This window comes from Ziziphus jujuba, chromosome 6 (assembly GCF_031755915.1).
Source record: "Ziziphus jujuba cultivar Dongzao chromosome 6, ASM3175591v1".
NCBI lineage: Eukaryota > Viridiplantae > Streptophyta > Magnoliopsida > Rosales > Rhamnaceae > Ziziphus > Ziziphus jujuba.
Window position 1 is genome coordinate 20,743,009 of NC_083384.1, and position 19,953 is coordinate 20,762,961.

At 33.2% G+C, this 19,953-nt stretch overlaps 1 non-coding gene across 1 annotated transcript; it reads right to left on the reverse strand.

Annotated features, from left to right (window-relative positions):
• Positions 1-8,227: 8,227 nt before the first annotated feature.
• Positions 8,228-8,334, reverse strand: LOC132804359 (small nucleolar RNA R71). The gene has a single exon (XR_009639481.1). It is a non-coding gene; the product is annotated as a small nucleolar RNA R71 (small nucleolar RNA).
• Between the last annotated feature and the right edge of the window lie 11,619 nt (positions 8,335-19,953).

Sequence of the window (19,953 nt, forward strand, 5' to 3'; positions counted from 1 at the left end):
CCATTCTTTTTCTTTTCTTTTTCTCTCACACTCTCAACCTCACCACTCTTTTTCTTCTCTTGGTTGTTGGACGCAGCATTTTGTTGTTGTTCAACTTCTCTCCTCCTTTTTAGAGCCAATTGATCATCAAAAACCTGTTTAGGAGTCATTGGCATTAGCACCACTCGTTTACCCTTAAAGTTAAAGACAATCTTGTTAGCACAACTATGATGTAACTATCTCTATCAAATTGCCATGGTCGTCCTAAAAGCAAATGGCCAGCTTGCACTAGCACCACATCACATATAACCTCATCTTCATAATCACAAATAGATAATGCAACCTTCATTTGTTTGTTCACCTTCAACTCTCCACAAACATTCACTTGTTTGTTTCTGGATGCTTCTGATACAAACCTAGAGCAACCTGCCTCGCAACTCGCAACAAAGATTAAATTAGACCATCTAATTACAAGTTATCAGTGGAAGACCTCAACGCGTTACCTATATTTGAGGTAAGAACCTTGGTATGGTGAAGATGCCACAATACGATTCGGAATAACTTATTGATAAGTCAAATTTGAACTCCACCAGCAAAGCTTCAAAATTTCAATTAGTTCTTAGAGAACTAAAAGAATCACTCTCACATCTAATCAAAATTGTAATCTGAATTTTATTCATGACTTGTGTGCATTTAAATAGGCAAAATAAATTACAAAGCTTTCCTAAATTTGTTAAAAATAATTATGGAATAATTATGGACGAAAATTAGGTTTAGGAAACCTAATGTGGTTAGGTTTAGCAAACCTAATTTGGTTAGGTTTAGGAAACCCAATTTATCTCCTTGTTTCCTAATAAAATAGGACAGTAATTTAAAAGCCTAATAAAACTAAATTGGGAAAATAAAATAGGCAACATGCCAAAATCCAATCAAGACATAAAATAAAAACTAATATTATCTAATTATAAAATTCAGCCAATGCCATGTAGGTGCTTATCACCCTCCACGTGGCAAGAGTGCCATGTCACCATATGATAGAGCAACCTGCCTCTAAACCCGTAACGAAGATTGCATTAGATCATCTAATTACATGTTATCAATGGAAGACTTTGACCTATTACCTATATTTAAGGTAAAAACCTTGGTATGGTGAAAATGCTGTGCGGAATAACCTATTGATAAGTCACATTTGAGCTCCACAAGCAAAGCTTGAAAAGTTCAATATAGTTCTTAAAGAACCAGGAGAATCACTCTCACTTTGAATCAAAATTGTAATCTGAATTTTATTCATGACTTTTTGTGTCTTTAAATAGGCAAAATAAATTACAAAGCTTTCCTAAATTTGCTAAAAATAATGATGGAATAACAATGGATGAAAATTAGGTTTAGGAAACCTAATTTTGATAGGTTTAGGAAACCGAATGTGGTTAGGTTTAGGAAACCTAATTTAGCTCATAGTTTCCTAATTTGAATGGTCTTTAATTCCTTGACCAATTCAACTCTAATAAAATTAGGAAAGTAAATTAAAATCCTAATAAAACTAAATTAGGAAAATAAATAGGCAACATGCCAAATCCAATCAAGACATAAATAAAAATTAATGTTTTCCAAATCATAAAATTCGGCCAAGCATAGTTGAATGCCATGTAGGCGCATATAACCTCCATGTGGCAAAAGTGCCATGTCACCATCCATGTCATCAAAACGTGCCATGTCACCATATTGTTGGATTCCATGCGTTAGGCTCTCTTTCATGTTGGCATCCACCATTCCAATCATATGGACCAATTTGGATTTATCTTCAGTAATGAACTTGCTTCCTTGGGATGTGAACACCTCCTGGCTTAAACCATTTAGTGCTTCTTTAAACGTCTGTGCTCGTGCCTTGGTTATTGGTACCGTAGAGATTTGAAGTGGCTCTAGACTCCATCTTGGGGTGCTCCTAGTCATGTCCTCATCACCATATGATACCACATCATCATCCATGTCATCAAATCGTGCCACATCACCATATTGTTGGATTCCATGCGTTAGGCTTTCTTTCATCTTAGCATCCTCTGTTCTAATCATATGGACCAATTTTGGATCATCTTCAGTAATGAACTTGCTTCCTTGAAATGCGAACACCTTTTGAATTAAACCATTTAATGCTTCCTTAAACCTCTTTACTCTTGCCCTGAATATTGGTCCCATAAAGATTTGAAGTGGCTCTGGACTCCATCTTGGGGTGCTCCTGGTTATGTGCTCATCATTCCCCTCCTATAGAAAAGGATTGTCCTCAAATCATCACTTGCACAAAAAGGAGATAAATCAGCGACATTAAAAGTAGCACTCACATTATACTCAACTGGAAGATCCAACTTGTAGGCATTGTCATTAAGTCTCTCCAATACTTGGAATGGACCATCTCCACGCGGCATGAGTGTAGACTTTTTTTGTGTGGGAAATCTCTCCTTCCTCAAATGTAGCCAAACCCAATCTCCAGACTCAAAAACAACTTGTTGGCACCCCTTGTTTGCTTGCTTCATGTCAGTTGTCCTCTCAATATCAGCTTTCTTCTTCCCATCTAAAATAGCACACTCACTCAAAGGTAAAGGTATTTAATCCAATGGAGTTAAAGGATTAAAACCATATACAATTTCAAAAGGTGAAAATTTAGTGGCTGAATGTACAGATCTATTGTAAGCAAATTAAACATGAGGTAAACATTCTTCCCAAGTTTTGATATTCTTACTTTTAATGCACGCAACAAAGTAGACAAAGTTCTATTTATTACCTCTGTTTGTCCATCAGTTTGTGGATGACAAGTAGTAGAAAATAACAATTTAGTACCCAACTTAGCCTATAATGTTTTCCAAAAGTAACTCAAGAATTTTGCATCTCTATCAGACACTATTGTTCTAGGCATTCCATGCAACCTAACAATTTCTTTAAAGAACAAATCAGTAATATGAGATGCATCATTAGTTTTATGATATGCAAAAAAATGTGCTATTTAAGAAAACCTATCCACAACCACAAAAATTGAATCCCTACCTTTCCTTGTTCTAGGCAATCCTAAAACAAAGTGCATAGAAATGTCTACCCAAGGGTGGTTAGGTATAGGAACTAGCATGTACAACCTATGTGGTTGCAGTCGTGATTTAGATTGCTTACATTTAATGTATCTATCACAAATTCTTTCTACATCTCTTTTCATATGTGGCCAATAAAAATGCTCTTGTAGAACAGCTAAGGTTTTAGCTATTCCAAAGTGTCCCATTAAACTCCCACCATGAGATTCTCTAACAAGTAAATCACGCAAAGAGAAACTTGGCACACAAAGTTTATTTTCCCTAAACAAGAATCCCTCAAATCTATAAAAAATTTCCCTCAGCATGCTTTTCACAAAGTTTGTAGATTTCACTAAAGTCATGATCTAAAGAATATAATTCTTTAATTTGTTCGAAACCAAGCAGGTGAATAAGCAAGTGAATATTGCATTCTCTATTGGTAATTATGAAGATGAGGTTATTTGTGATGTGGTACCAATGCAAGCTGGTCATTTGCTTTTGGGACGTCCGTGGCAATTTGACAGAGATACTAATCATCACGGTCATACTAACAAGATTGTCTTCAACTTCAAGGGTAAGCAAGTGGTGCTTATGCCAATGACTCCTAAATAGGTTTTTGATGATCAATTGGCTTTACAAAGCAACAACAAAAAAATCAAACTGTATCCAACCACCAAGAGAAGAAAAAGACTAGTGAGGATGAGAGTGTGAGTGATAAAGAAAAGAAAAAGAGTGGAAAGAAAAAAGAGAGTTTTTATGCAAAACAAAGTGAGATAAAGAAGCTTTTTTGTTGTAAAAAAACTATGATTGTAATGATGTACAAAGAAGCATATATGAATCATTTAACTAACCCTGATGAATTTGTTTTGCCTAGTTCCATTGTTACTCTTTTATAGGAGTTCGATGATGTCTTTCCTGAAGAGATTCCAAATGGGTTACCACCAATTAGAGGGATTGAACATCAAATTGATTTTGTTCCAGCACCAGCAATTCCAAACCAACCGGCTTATAAGAGTAATCTAGAGGAGACAAAGGAATTTTAAAAGCAAGTAAGTGAATTACTTGAAAAGGGATATGTTAGAGAAAGCATGAGTTCATGTGCTGTACCTGTGTTACTAATCCCTAAGAAAGATGGAACATGCAGGATGTGTGTAGATTGTAGGGCTATTAACAATATAACTGTCAAATATCGTTACCCTATTCTTAGGTTAGATGATATGCTTAATGAATTGTATGGTGCATACATGTTTTCAAAAATTAATCTTAAGAGTGGTTATCATCAAATTTGCATAAAGGAACGTGATGAATGAAAAACAGCATTTAAAACAAAGCATGGTTTGTATGAGTGGTTGGTTATGCCATTTGTGTTAACTAATGCCCTTAGTCTATGAGACTTATGAATCATGTTTTGTGTGCTTACATTGGAAACTTTGTGGTTGTGTACTTTGATGATATCCTTGTATATAGTAGGAGTTTAGAAGAGCATGTAGGGCATCTTAAATTAGTTTTAGATGTTCTTAGGAAAGAAAGATTATTTGCAAATATAAAAAAGTGTGATTTTTGTCAAAATGAGCTTGTATGTCTAGGACTTGTTGTGATAGTGTTTAACCTAGGATATTGGGTTTGGTTGCACTTAAGAAATGAGAGGTTTTCAGAGCTACAAAATTCAAAAGTATATGTCGCGTGGGGATGGACCTTTTCAAGTTTTGAAGTGGATTAATGACAACGCTTACAAATCAAATTTTCCAAGTGAATATAATGTAAGTGCTACCATTAATGTCACTGATTTATCGCCTTTTTATGCAGGTGATGATTTGAGGATAAAACCTTTTCAAGAGGAGGGGAATGATGAGGATATGACTAGGAGCACCTCAAGATGGAGTCCAAAGCCACTCCAAATCTCTATGGAACCAATAATCAGGGCAAGACCAAAGAGGTTTAAAGAAGCACTAAACAGTTTAATCCAGGAGGTGTTCACATCTCAAGAAAGTAGGTTTATTGCTGAAGATGAATCAAAATTGGTCCATATGATTGGAATGGTGGATGCTACACATGGTGATGTGGTGCATTTTGATGACATGGATGGTGATGTGGCATCATATGGTAAGATGGCATCCAACTAAGCTTGGTCGAATTTTACTTTCCTATTTTAGTTTCATTAGGATTTTAATTTACTTTCCTAATTTTATTAGAGTTGAATTGGTCAAAGAATTAAAGGCCATTCAAATTAGGAAACTAGGAGCTAAATTAGGTTTCCTAAACCTATCAAAATTAGGTTTCCTAAACCTAATTTTCGTCCATTATTATTCTATCATTATTTTCGGCAAATTTAAGAAAGCTTTGTGTTAGGTCTAAAATATTGATGATTTTATGCCATATTTATAGCTTAATATTTGTTAGTTTGTGCTAATTTGTTATGAAAAGATACTTAATTATGTATTTTTCTTAATCTAGGTAAAAGAGGAAGAATTTTAAGAAAACAACCATAAAAATAGATTCCTTGGGTCGAATTATGGTGGGAAGCAAGATTGGAGCTCGAACGGACTAAGCATTAAAAAGATTCCAAAAAGATACCTTGAAGATTTCATAAAGATTCTATCGAGAATTTCATGGTGGAAGTGGATGTCATATGAATCATCACAATTTGAGGATTTCAAATGTCTCGTTATTTTTGGATTTCGAGATGCGAGCAAAGAGTTATCATCATTTAAAGTTTGGAATTTATAAAAAGAAATATTCTAGTTAAATCTCCACCATTGATGAAAAGAGGGAATCAAGGCAATTTGAGGGCCAAGATAAAAACAAGTGGCAATAATTGGTTAATTTATCATTAATGAGGCACATGTCATGTCACATGCTTCATTAAGGGTAAATTAGACTAATTAACTATTTTTTTAAGAGGAATTAGATAAAAGGAAAGTAGTAGAGAGCAAGTAATATACAGTTTCCTTTTTACACATGAAATTCGTCCAACCTTTTTCATGGCCTAAAAAAGGTATCTTCCAAGACTCCCACATTGAAAATAAAGAGAGAAAAAGATTCCCAAGGCCCTATATATATATAGCCCCCACCACGTTGAAGGAAGATATACAAGTTTAAAGAGTTATTTAAGAGCTTTTAGGAGGCTTAAATAGAAACAAACCAAATTTTGGGAGTTTCTAATATTCTCTTAAGGGTTCTAGGGTTTTAAAGTTTTAGAGTTTTAGAAGATCAATTGGAGAGCTTGGAAGAGGCAGAGAGATGTGGGCTTGCTTGGAGAAGAAGGCTACGACTTGGAGAGCTCTTGGAGGAGAATTTCTTCAATAGTTTTTATTCTCTTTTCCTTTCTCTTTAATTGTGAATCTTATTATTTTTAATAATTATGGATGTTGAAATTATTTTTACCATGAACTAATTTTCATAGCTAGGGCTATGATGTAGCCCTAACTATGAAGGTTTAATTATTTTAATATATGTTGAGTTTTATTTAATTAGTAATATGTTTTGTTAATAAATCATTGGTATACTTAATGCTTTCATAGGCCGGAAGGAATGAATGATTTTAATAATATTTGAGCTTGGAAAAGGATAATATTATGGATCTCCAATGATTTACATGAATGCATAATTGATTGGAAAATAGTTATGTCTCATGCCATATTATTTGCTTAATCTATGCTTGATGAATTTGCATGATTTAATTTATAGGCCGGAAGGAATAAATTAGGTTATGTGAATATTATCAATTGTGAGTGGAAACTACTTTTGATTAATTTTGTGATTAAGTGTGGTTAACAAAATTACTAGTTAATTAAATTCACATATTTAAGTAATTAAATTGGAATAGTTAGTGGTGAAATCAAATGCCCTAGTATTCATAATTATTCTCTCTCTTACTTGAAATTTATTTAATTTTAATTGATTGCTTTTGTTTAATTTAGTTTATTTAGTTTTCAATTGCCATCTTAAATTTTCGTTCAAATATTATCAAAACCTAATTAACTTTGGTACTTAATACTTAATCCCTTGGGTACGACAACCCTATTTTTCCACTTTATTACTTGAAAACGATTCGTGCACTTGCGAGTTAATTTTACACATCAAGTTTTTGGCGCCGTTGCCGGGGATTAAGGCATTAATATTAATTCGGATTGGGTTTAGTAGTACTTTGAACATTGTTTTCTTATTTTAAATTTTTATATTTATTTCTTAATTTTGGTTTTAGTGTTGCATGCTAGGGTTTTAATTCTTTGCTTGTTTGGCCAACGTGCTTTGAATTTTTAATACTTATTTTGTGGTACTTGAAACCAAAATTGTGTTTTTAATTTATTGTTGCTTAGTTTACAAGTCTAGCATACTTAGGGATTTTAGTATTATTTTTTATTTGTTTGGTTGAATAAGATTAGGTTTAGCTTTCTTTTAGTTGAAATTTTAGTTTGGCATAATTGTTTACTTTAAAAGCATACCTACACAAAAGGGTTTAATTTTTTTGCATTCAAATCGTTTGGTTCATTATTTCCTAGAGTTATTTTCATTTATCTTTTAGTTAAGTGTTAGTTTGTTTTTCTCTATTGCTAATTGATTTTAATTGTTAGATTAGTTAGCAACATTATAATTCTAATAATTTTTTTTTTTTCTTGTTCAATTTTCTAATTTTCTTTCTAATTTATTTTACTTGCTCTCTTTTTAGGAATTAGGTGTTGTGTATGAGTCATAGTGGTGATCAAGAGTTCACGGAGGAAGTTGACTTAGAAAATAAACCAGCACCTAGAAAACAAGCCATAAGAGGTACTTGGGTACGTATAGACCAAGGAACTCAAGAAGGTGCAATGGCCAACCAAAGAGAAGATGATTTGCCCATATGCGAGTATGCTGCTCACAAGAAAGTTGGTGATTTGTCTTGCATAAGGAGACCACCCATTGAAGCAAACAATTTTAAAATTGAAGCATCTACTACTTCTTTGCTTAATAATGTTCAATTTTGTGGTTTGCCTCATGAAGATCCAAACATGCATATTTCTAGTTTTCTTCAATTGTGTGATATGTCTAAACAAAATGGTGTTTCTGATGATGCTTTTCGATTAAGACTTTTTCCTTGGTCTCTTAGAGACAAGGCAAAAGTGTGGTTAAATTCTTTACCTGCAGGTACTATCACTACATGGGATGCTATGGAGGCAAAATTCCTAGACAAATTTTTTCCTCCATCAAAGACCGCAAAATTGAAAAGTGATATAAACAATTTTTGTCAATGGGACCAAGAGACTTTGTATGATGCATGGGAGCGCTTCAAGGAACTATTAAGAAGATGCCCACACCATGGTTTTCCAACATGGATAAAGGTACAGATTTTCTATAATGGTCTAGATTATGGTAACAAACAATTGGTAGATGCAGCTGCAGGAGGTTCTTTAATGAAGAAGAGGCAATCAGAAGCATTTGAATTAATTGAAGAGATGGCCCATAATAACTACCAATATCCAAGTGAGAGGAGACTAAATGGAAGAAGTCAAGTAAAGGCCGTGGAAGACGTTGATATTAACAACTTAGGAGCTCAACTTGCAACCCAATTCATGAAGACCTTGAACACTCAATTTGGTCAAATAGGGGTGAATTCTATCCAATCTACTAATAATTTTTTATTTTGTGATTTATGTGGTGCTCATGATCATAAGAGTGTGGATTGCCAAGTTGGAAATCCCTTTGCTTCTGATGATGTTAATTTTGTAGGGAACTTCCAAAAGCAACAAAACAATCCATATTCTAACACATATAATCCAGGATGGAGGAACCACCCAAATTTTTCATGGTCTAACAACAACCAGCAAGGGTCTAATCAAGGACAAAGTGGAGGGTTTCAAAAACAACAATTCCAATCTCCATTCTACCAAAAGCCGCAACTTGCACATCAAAATCAAAATTCTTCTCAAGCTCAAACTCAATTTTCTTCACTTCAACAATCTTTGCAAGAGTTATCTAATAGTACTAATTCTTTCATGCAGAGAACTGAGCAACAATTGACAAACCATAGTCAAATGTTCAACAACCAAATCGCTGCAATCAAAAGCTTGGAGAACCAAATAGGTCAATTAGCAACTCAATTCCAAAGAAGTCAAGGAACTTTGCCAAGCCAAACGGAGAAGAACCCAAAGGAGCAGGTTCAAGCCATTACATTAAGAAGTGGAAAGCAAGTAGCCGAGCCTAAAGAAAGTGACAAAGGGATGGTAATTCTTGATGATGAAGATGAAGAGAGCCCTATAGACTCAACATCACACTTGGTCACACATGACAACTCAAAATCAAATGTGGAGCATAAGGAGGCTTATAGGAGAAAAGATGAAGGTTTAAGTGATGCCATGAAGTCTCCACCAACAAAGTACATACCACCACATGGAAGAGAGGCCGAGAGCTCACCAACTGGATCAAAGAAAGTTGAACCAGCACCTTACCTAACCAAACCTATTGACAAGCACAACGAAAATGAGGAGAAGAATCAAGCCTACAAGAAAACCCCACCTCCACCTTTCCCATCTAGGTTTAGGAATGCAAAGTTAGATAATCAATTTAAAAAGTTTCTTGATGTATTTAAGCAATTGCATGTAAATATCCCTTTCATAGATGCCTTAGAACAAATGCCTTCCTATGTTAAGTTTTTGAAGGAGATATTGTCAAACAAGAGGAGGTGGGAGAATTATGAGTTAGTAGCTTTGAGTGAGGAGAGTAGTGCTAGGTTACACCATAGGATTCCACCCAAGTTAAAAGATCCAGGAAGCTTTGATATCCCATGTAACATTGGACATTATAATTTTATGGCTCTTTGTGATTTAGGTGCTAGCATTAATTTGATGCCATATAGCATTTACAGGAAGCTTGGAGTGGGAGATGTGAAGCCTACCACAGTGACTCTTCAAATGGCAGATCGAAGCATAAAAAGGCCAAGGGGAATATTGGAGGATGTACTTGTAAAAGTAAACAAGTTCATATTCCCTGCAGACTTTGTGATACTTGATATGGAGGAAGATGACAACATTCCAATCATTCTTGGAAGACCATTTCTTGCAACCGGACGTGCCCTAATTGATGTACAACAAAGGCAAGTAACCCTTAGAGTACTCAATGAGGAGGTAAGTTTTCAAATCCCTAATGTTGTTAAATTTCCTAATCTTGATGAAATTTCTTGCTGCTTTCTTGTTGATGCATGTGATGAATTGGTAAATGATATGGCAAAGGAAAGTAATTTAGATCCCTTAGGATTGAGTGAGTTATTTGAACCATGTACAGAAGAAGAAAAACATGAGTGTAACATCATAGATATAGCCACCCACTGTGAGGTAGATTATGTTGGAAAGTTTGAGGATTTAGGTGAGAGTGGACCTAGAAAGATACCGAGTGTGGAGCACCCACCTATAATTGATTTGAAGCCACTACCTAGTCATTTAAAATATGCTTTTCTAGGATTTAATAATACCCTGCCGGTAATAATTTCATCCACCCTTAGTGAGGACCAAGAAGCCAAACTTTTAGAAGTTTTAAGAGAACATAAAACTGCACTAGGTTGGACTATAGCTGATATTAAGGGTATTAGCCCCTCTATTTGTATGCACAAAATACTTATGGAGGAAGACCATAAACCAACTGTAGAACATCAAAGGAGGCTTAATCCTAATCTTAAGAAAGTGGTTCATGGTGAGATTTTAAAGCTTTTAGATGCCGGGATTATCTATCCTATTTCGGATAGTGATTGGGTAAGTCCTATTCAAGTAGTTCCTAAGAAAGGTGGGATGACTGTGCAAGAGAATGATAAGAGTGAGCTTATTCCTACTAGGTTAGTTACTGGGTGGAGAGTGTGCATTGATTATAGGAAGCTTAATAAGGCCACTAGAAAAGACCATTTTCCTTTGCCATTCATTGATCAAATGTTAGAAAGGTTAGCCGGTAAGGAATATTATTGTTTTCTAGATGGTTATAGCGGTTACAATCAAATAGCTATTGCCCCTGATGATCAAGAAAAGACTACTTTTACTTGTCCTTATGGAACTTTTGCCTATAGAAGGATGCCTTTTGGTTTATGCAATGCACCTGCAACCTTTCAAAGGTGTATGATGTCCATCTTTTCGGATATGGTAGAAGATATCATTGAAATCTTTATGGATGATTTTAGTGTATTTGGTGATTCTTTTACCTCTTGCTTGCAAAATTTATCTAGGGTTCTTCTAAGGTGTAAAGAAATGAATCTTGTGCTTAATTGGGAAAAATGTCACTTTATGGTTCAAGAGGGCATAGTTTTAGGTCATAAGATTTCTAAAAGGGGAATTGAGGTAGATAAAGCTAAAATAGAAGTTATAGAGAAATTGCCTCCACCGACTTCAATAAAAGGTATTAGGAGTTTTCTTGGGCATGCGGGCTTTTATAGGAGATTTATTAAGGATTTTTCCAAGATAACTAAACCTCTTTGTAACTTGTTGAATAAAGATGTTCCCTTTGTTTTTGATGATGAATGCATGCATGCTTTTAATCTTTTGAAAGAAAAATTAATATGTGCTCCCATTATGTGTACTCCTAATTGGAATCTACCTTTTGAAATTATGTGTGATGCTAGTGATTATGCTATAGGAGCTGTTTTGGGACAAAGGAAAGATAAAAAACTGCATGTTATTTATTATGCTTCTAGAACTTTGAATGATGCTCAACTTAATTATGCTACTACTGAGAAAGAGATGCTTGCCATTGTCTTTGCTTTTGATAAGTTTAGAGCATATTTGTTAGGTTCTAAGACCATTGTCTATACCGATCATAGTGCAATTAAGTACCTCATGAGTAAGAAAGAGTCTAAACCTAGGTTAATTAGATGGGTTTTGTTACTTCAAGAGTTTGACTTAGAAATTTTGGATAAAAAAGGAGTAGAAAACCTAGTAGCTGATCACTTGTCTAGGTTGGAATTGAGTGAGGAAAAAGAAGAAAGAGATATAGAAGAGTGTTTTCCAGATGAGAAAGTGTTTAAGGTTGATGGTATGTTTGATGTACCTTGGTATGCTGACATTGTTAATTATTTGGTTACTAATGTTATGCCGCCTAGTTTGGAAAAACCATATGAAAAGCATAAGTTTCTTAAGGAAAGTAGGTATTACTTTTGGGATGACCCCTATCTTTTTAAGAAGTGTGCCGATGGTATAATTAGGAGGTGTGTTGCTAGAGAAGAGACAATGTCCATTATTAAAAGTTGTCATTCTAGTGAGTATGGGGGGCATTTTGGGACTAGAAAAACCATAGCAAAAATTTTAAATTCTGGATTTTATTGGCCATCTATGTTTAAAGATACTAATATTTATGTGCAAGGGTGTGATAGGTGCCAGAGAACCGGGAACATATCAAGGAAGAATGAGATGCCTTTGAAGAATATCCTTGAGGTAGAATTGTTTGATGTTTGGGGTATTGATTTCATGGGTCCTTTTCCTTCTTCTTGTGGTAATAAATATATTTTAGTTGCTGTGGATTATGTTTCTAAATGGGTTGAAGCTAGTGCACTACCTACTAATGATGCACGAGTTGTATTGAAATTTTTAAAAAAATACATTTTTACTAGATTTGGTACACCCCGAGCAATCATTAGTGATGGTGGCACTCATTTTTGCAACAAACAATTTGAATCCCTTCTTGCTAAATATGGTGTTAGACATAAAATTGCTACTCCTTACCACCCACAAACTAGTGGGCAAGTAGAAATTTCAAACAGGGAAATAAAGAGGATTTTGGAGAAGACGGTCAATGCTTCAAGAAAGGATTGGAGCTTAAAGCTAGATGATGCACTTTGGGCATACCGGACCGCCTACAAGACCCCCATTGGTACTTCTCCGTATAAACTGGTTTTTGGTAAGGAATGTCATCTTCCCGTGGAATTGGAGCATAAAGCATATTGGGCAACCAAGTTTCTCAATTTTGATCAAGAGGCTGTGGGCAAGAATAGGCTATTGCAATTGGATGAACTTGAAGAATTTAGGATGGATGCTTTCGAGAATGCAAAGATTTACAAAGAAAAGACAAAGAGATGGCACGACAAGATGATTAAAAAGAGGGACTTTCATGTTGGACAAAAGCAATTGAAATCACCAAACCGGGACATGAAAGTTTTAAGGTGAATGGGCAGCGGTTGAAGCCATATTATGAAGGTGGAGTGCTTGAGACTAGCCTCTACTTGGATGATCTTAATTAAGTTAAAGGGAGGAGTCAAGCTAATGACTTTAAACAAGCGCTCTTGGGAGGCAATCCAAGTTTCTTTCTTTACCTTATATTTATCTATTTATTTTAGTTGTTTTTAGTTGTTTTCTTGTTTTTAGGTTGATTTGATGTGTTTTGTTTGAGTTTTTGCAAGGGTTTAAAATGTTTAGGTGCAAAAGAGCAAAAGATGAATGTTGAGAATTTCAAGTCTAAAATTAGGTTTTTGGAGTATAACCACCTTGAATATGCATTGGAGTACATCAAATTTTTTCACATTACGAGGAACATTCCATGTCTTCAAAGGGGAGTATTCTTTACCTTTTATTTACTTTTGCTTTATTTTATGTTTTTCACAATGAGGACATTGTTCATTTTAAGTTTGGGGGTGAAAAGCATGCTTTGCATCTTTTAAATCTTGTCCATTTAAGTGTTTTTATAAGTTTTCAAAAATGTTAGTTTTAGTTTTTATTTTCCTTCATTATTATAAAAAAAAAATAAAAAAATAAAAATTGTTTTTGTGGTGTTTTCTTAAGTACTTTAATGAGCCAATGATAAGACTATGATTGAAAATAAATTGGTTTTTAGATGGTGGATTTGTTTTTGTGTATGCTTAAATGCTTGAAGTTATATTCGCATATTGTTACTTGCAATAACTTTTGAGTACATAATCAATAATGCATAATTTAGATTGTGTTTTGAAGAAGGTTTGCATGAATTAGAGTAATTTATTATTAATTGAACTCTAGAACTTGCTTGATTATTGCTTGAGGCGAAATCCTAGGTGAATGCATTACTAAGAACATGATTTAGGCCATCTTTGTTTAAGTTTGAGCCTTTCAAGCCAACCTAATACATTATCTTCCACTAGTACCTTATTTGAGCCTTTAGGATGCATAAAGATGTATTAGAGCATTTTCTTCATTAAAGCACATTTACTTACCCTTTTTTAGCCTTAAATTTCTTTTTCCTACCTTGAACATACTACAAAGAGAGCTTTAATTGAATTGATATGAATATATGCTTGTGAGCTTGTTTGAGTGTTGAAAAAGAAAAAAAAGGAAAAAAAGGAAAGAAAAAAAATAAAGTTTGGAGGTCAAGTATTTGGTGAATTTGGCTCTAGTATGCATTTTTGTGTAAATTGGAGGTTTGAACGTGTAATAAGAAGAAAAATAAGTTTGGGGGTTTAGTGGAAAAGAAAAAGAAAAAAAAAAGAAATAAAGAAAGAATATGTGTGATTTGAAGAATGTATGCACAATAAAAAGGAGAAAAAGGATATTGAAATTGAAGTTAAAATAAGAAAAGAAGTTCTAATAAAGAAACAACTTTTACAAGTAATTTATTCATTGATATTTAATTTTAGCTTTCTTTCTTTGATTTATTATAACCTATCCTTTTCTTTCTTTAGCCTTATCCATTAGCCTTAACAATAGAAACCATGAAGTCCTAATGATTTAAGGTGGTGCATTAACCTATATTAGTGGAGAGTGATAATTAAGTCAAGCATATGGTAGTTCATACGTTATTATCAATCTCTAATTCTTGTAAATTTATTCAAGCATATGATAATTAAGTGTATAAATTGATTTCCACACACACACATTGGAAGTATCATATATGTTGGATAGAATATAAGGTATTGAGTTACATAATTACTTTGAAACCATTTGAAAAGTCATATGTTTACAATCTTTGAGGCACCTCATTAAAGTATCTTATGTTCTTTAAATAACATTTCATTTTCTTATTCTTTTTCTTTGCTAGGGACTAGCAAATCTTAAGTTTGGGGGTATTTGTTAGGTCTAAAATATTGATGATTTTATGCCATATTTATAGCTTAATATTTGTTAGTTTGTGCTAATTTGTTATGAAAAGATACTTAATTATGTATTTTTCTTAATCTAGGTAAAAGAGGAAGAATTTTAAGAAAACAACCATAAAAATAGATTCCTTGGGTCGAATTATGGTGGAAAGCAAGATTGGAGCTCGAACGGACTAAGCATTAAAAAGATTCCAAAAAGATACCTTGAAGATTTCATAAAGATTCTATCGAGAATTTCATGGTGGAAGTGGATGTCATATGAATCATCACAATTTGAGGATTTCAAATGTCTCGTTATTTTTGGATTTCGAGATGCGAGCAAAGAGTTATCATCATTTAAAGTTTGGAATTTATAAAAAGAAATATTCTAGTTAAATCTCCACCATTGATGAAAAGAGGGAATCAAGGCAATTTGAGGGCCAAGATAAAAACAAGTGGCAATAATTGGTTAATTTATCATTAATGAGGCACATGTCATGTCACATGCTTCATTAAGGGTAAATTAGACTAATTAACTATTTTTTTAAGAGGAATTAGATAAAAGGAAAGTAGTAGAGAGCAAGTAATATACAGTTTCCTTTTTACACATGAAATTCGTCCAACCTTTTTCATGGCCTAAAAAAGGTATCTTCCAAGACTCCCACATTGAAAATAAAGAGAGAAAAAGATTCCCAAGGCCCTATATATATAGCCCCCACCACGTTGAAGGAAGATATACAAGTTTAAAGAGTTATTTAAGAGCTTTTAGGAGGCTTAAATAGAAACAAACCAAATTTTGGGAGTTTCTAATATTCTCTTAAGGGTTCTAGGGTTTTAAAGTTTTAGAGTTTTAGAAGATCAATTGGAGAGCTTGGAAGAGGCAGAGAGATGTGGGCTTGCTTGGAGAAGAAGGCTACGACTTGGAGAGCTCTTGGAGGAGAATTTCTTCAATAGTTTTTATTCTCTTTTCCTTTCTCTTTAATTGTGAATCTTATTATTTTTAATAATTATGGATGTTGAAATTATTTTTACCATGAACTAATTTTCATAGCTAGGGCTATGATGTAGCCCTAACTATGAAGGTTTAATTATTTTAATATATGTTGAGCTTTATTTAATTAGTAATATGTTTTGTTAATAAATCATTGGTATACTTAATGCTTTCATAGGCCGGAAGGAATGAATGATTTTAATAATATTTGAGCTTGGAAAAGGATAATATTATGGATCTCCAATGATTTACATGAATGCATAATTGATTGGAAAATAGTTATGTCTCATGCCATATTATTTGCTTAATCTATGCTTGATGAATTTGCATGATTTAATTTATAGGCCGGAAGGAATAAATTAGGTTATGTGAATATTATCAATTGTGAGTGGAAACTACTTTTGATTAATTTTGTGATTAAGTGTGGTTAACAAAATTACTAGTTAATTAAATTCACATATTTAAGTAATTAAATTGGAATAGTTAGTGGTGAAATCAAATGCCCTAGTATTCATAATTATTCTCTCTCTTACTTGAAATTTATCTAATTTTAATTGATTGCTTTTGTTTAATTTAGTTTATTTAGTTTTCAATTGCCATCTTAAATTTTCGTTCAAATATTATCAAAACCTAATTAACTTTGGTACTTAATACTTAATCCCTTGGGTACGACAACCCTATTTTTCCACTTTATTACTTGAAAACGATTCGTGCACTTGCGAGTTAATTTTACACATCACTTTGTAATTTATTTTACCTATTTAAAGGCATAAAAGTCATGAATAAAAATTAGATTACAATTTTGATTAAAAGTGAAAGTGATTCTCTTTGATCTCTAAGTACTATATCAAACTTTTCAAGATTTGCTTGTGGAGTTCAAATTTAACTTATCAATAGGTTATTCCGCACCCTATTGTGGCGGTTTCACCATACCAAGGTTCTTACCTCAAATATAGGTAACGGATCGAGGTCTTCCACCGATAACTTGTAATTAGATGGTCTAATTCAATCTTTGTTACAGGTTTAGAGGCAGGTCGCTCTAGGTTCGTATCAATTTGGTAATAGGGCTAGTTTCTAATCACAGTTTTGATCTATCTATCTTTGTTGTCATTATTTCTTTTTTTGTTCTTTGTTTTCTTTGATTTTCTTTGGTTGCATCATCCGTTTGTAGTTCTTCTACCATGGCTTGAATATAAAAGGACCTCACAACACTCCCTCACATGTTTCACTCAAATTCAAGGTCTCAATTCACTCATGTTTGCACTCTAGCTATAGTTCGACTTTTACCCTCTATAATTCTCACCTCTCTTACCTTTTACCACCCTAATAATTCTATTTGGTTTTTTGCAAACTAATTTCAAATTAAAACAAACTAGCAAGTAACAATTCAAATAGACCTACCAAACAGTTATGAAAATAAGCTTACAAGACAAATAGAATGAAAAGTAACAAGAAAAAGGCAACTATGAAAGCTCAACAAGAAATTTGGCACAAATAAAAGAAACTAGAATGTGAGGAACAAATTGGAATGAGGTTTGCAAAGCGGAATTAGTGAATACAAACCTTATTTTCAGTATTGATTTTGGCTTGTTTTTGGTGCTCCTCGAATCAACCAAAAAGAAATTTCACTACCTGGTTTCGCTTGAAATCTCAATAATTTAATGCCACAAACCACAAGAACAAGAAAAAAAAAATTTAAGAACGAATTTTTTTTTTTTAATACAATCTGATCGGAATGAATGAAGAAGAACACGAAAATAAAATGCAAAGACAAACACAGCAACCCAAACACAAAGAACAACTAAAGAACTCAAAGATGCAATTTCTAACCTAATGCTAAAAATCACCAAAAAAAAACCAAGAAAAACAATGAAACAAAAGAAAACAAATAGATAGATCAAGCCTGCAATTAGAAACTAGCTCTGATACAAAATTGGTACGACCTGGTCCTAAACCCGTAACAAAGATTGATTTAAACCGTCTAATTACCCGTAACAACCATAAAAATGGATTCCTTGGGTCGAATTATGGTGGGAAGCAAGATTGAGCTCGAACGGATCAAGCATTGAAAAGATTCCTTAAAGATTCCATAAAGATTCTGTCGGGAATTTCATGGTGGAAGTGGATATCATATGAATCCTCATGATCTGACGATTTTAAATATCACATTATTTTTGAATTTCGAGGTGCGAACAAAGAGTTATTGCCATTGAAAGTTTGGAATTTATAAAAAGGAATATTCTAGTTAAATCTCCACCATTGATCAAAAGAGGGAATCAAGGCAATTTGGAGGCCAAGATAAAGACAAGTGGCAATAATTGGTTAATTTATCATTAATGAGGCACATGTCATGTCACATGCTTCATTAAGGGTAAATAAGACTAATTAACTATTTTTTTAAAAAAGAATTAGAGAAAAGGAAAGTATTGGAGAGCAAGTAATATCAAGTTTCCTTTTTACACATGAAATTCGTTCAACCTTCCTCATGGCTTAAAAAATGTATCTTTCAAGACTCCCACATTGAAAATAAAAAGAGAAAAAGATTTTCAAGGTCTTATATATATATAGGCCCTACCACAATGAAGGAAGATATACAAGTTTAGAGAGTTATTTAAGAGCTTTTAGAAGGCTTAAATAGAAACAAACCAAATTTTGGGAGTTTGTATCTTTATTTGCGTTATTTATTTTTGTGTTAATCTGCAATTTTAGCATTAGGTTAAGGTTACTTCTATCATCATACACGTTCTGCATCATTCAAAAAAACAAAAACAAAAAAAAAAAATTCATTCCTAGTTGAATTAGGTTTCCTAGTTTTATCGTATTTTTGTTTCCTAGTTTGTTGGTTGTTTTTCATCATTGTTCTTGTTAACTTTGGTTTTTGTTGATTTTTCTTTGCTGTTTTAGTCCTAAATATTTGCATTCATATATTCAACAAAAAAAAAAAATTGAAGGTTTGCGGAATAAAATAAAATAAAATAAAAAGAAAATTCGCACAATTTGAATTTTTAATTGGGAGGTCACGGGTTTGGTGGATATTTGGTGTAGAATTGCAATTTTTAGTGTTTAGCTTTTCTACTACAGTAGATTTATGTTTTGTGAGTGAAAAAAAAAAAAAGAAGAAGAAGAAGAAGAAGAAGAAAAAGCCGAATTAAAACAAAAAAAAAAAAAATCTGTTTGTTGAATTTGGTGTTTGCTGGAAATTTCCTTGAACTGCTGCATTGTTGACTATTTGTTACATATTTGGAGTTGCTGGAGAATTATTTTTGCTGCCGGATATTTGGAATTTTGGGTGCTTAAATTATTGGATTAAAATTAGTTAAAGGATTTGATACAAAATTTGAATTACAAGAACAACAACCAACACTATTCTATATTTTTGTTCAATTTGATTCTTGTTTGAGTTTGAAATTCTTTTTTTCTAAATTTTATTCTTGAATCCTTAATCTCTTACCATCTGGTCCAGTTCTTAAAAATTCCAAAGTTATCTCATTAATTTGCTTTTTTTTTTGTATAGAAAAACAGAAAATAGGTATTTTCATTCCGTTCGGTATTTGTTTATTTTTGCTTACTATTTTGTTGATAAGTTTAATTAAAACATACTTGTGATCTAATTGCTGTGTTGAGAGTGTTTTAATTAGAACTTTGAGATAATTTTTTGAGAGGAAAAAGGCAAGAGAGTGTGAGCTTAATAAGAGGGTAAAAACCAAAAGTAGTGTGCAAACACGAGTGTTAAGACCTTGTTTGAGTGAAACACGTGAGGGAGTGAATATTGTGAGGATTTATTTTATTTTTGCAGTATTTTACTAACATGGCAGATTCTAGAATAAGAAGAGGAGACACACCACTAAGAATTAATGAAGAAAAGTCCGTAGGATTTCATGGTGATCCACAAGCTACCAGGAATGGTGAGCAAACGGAATTGAAAGCTGTTTTGGAACAAT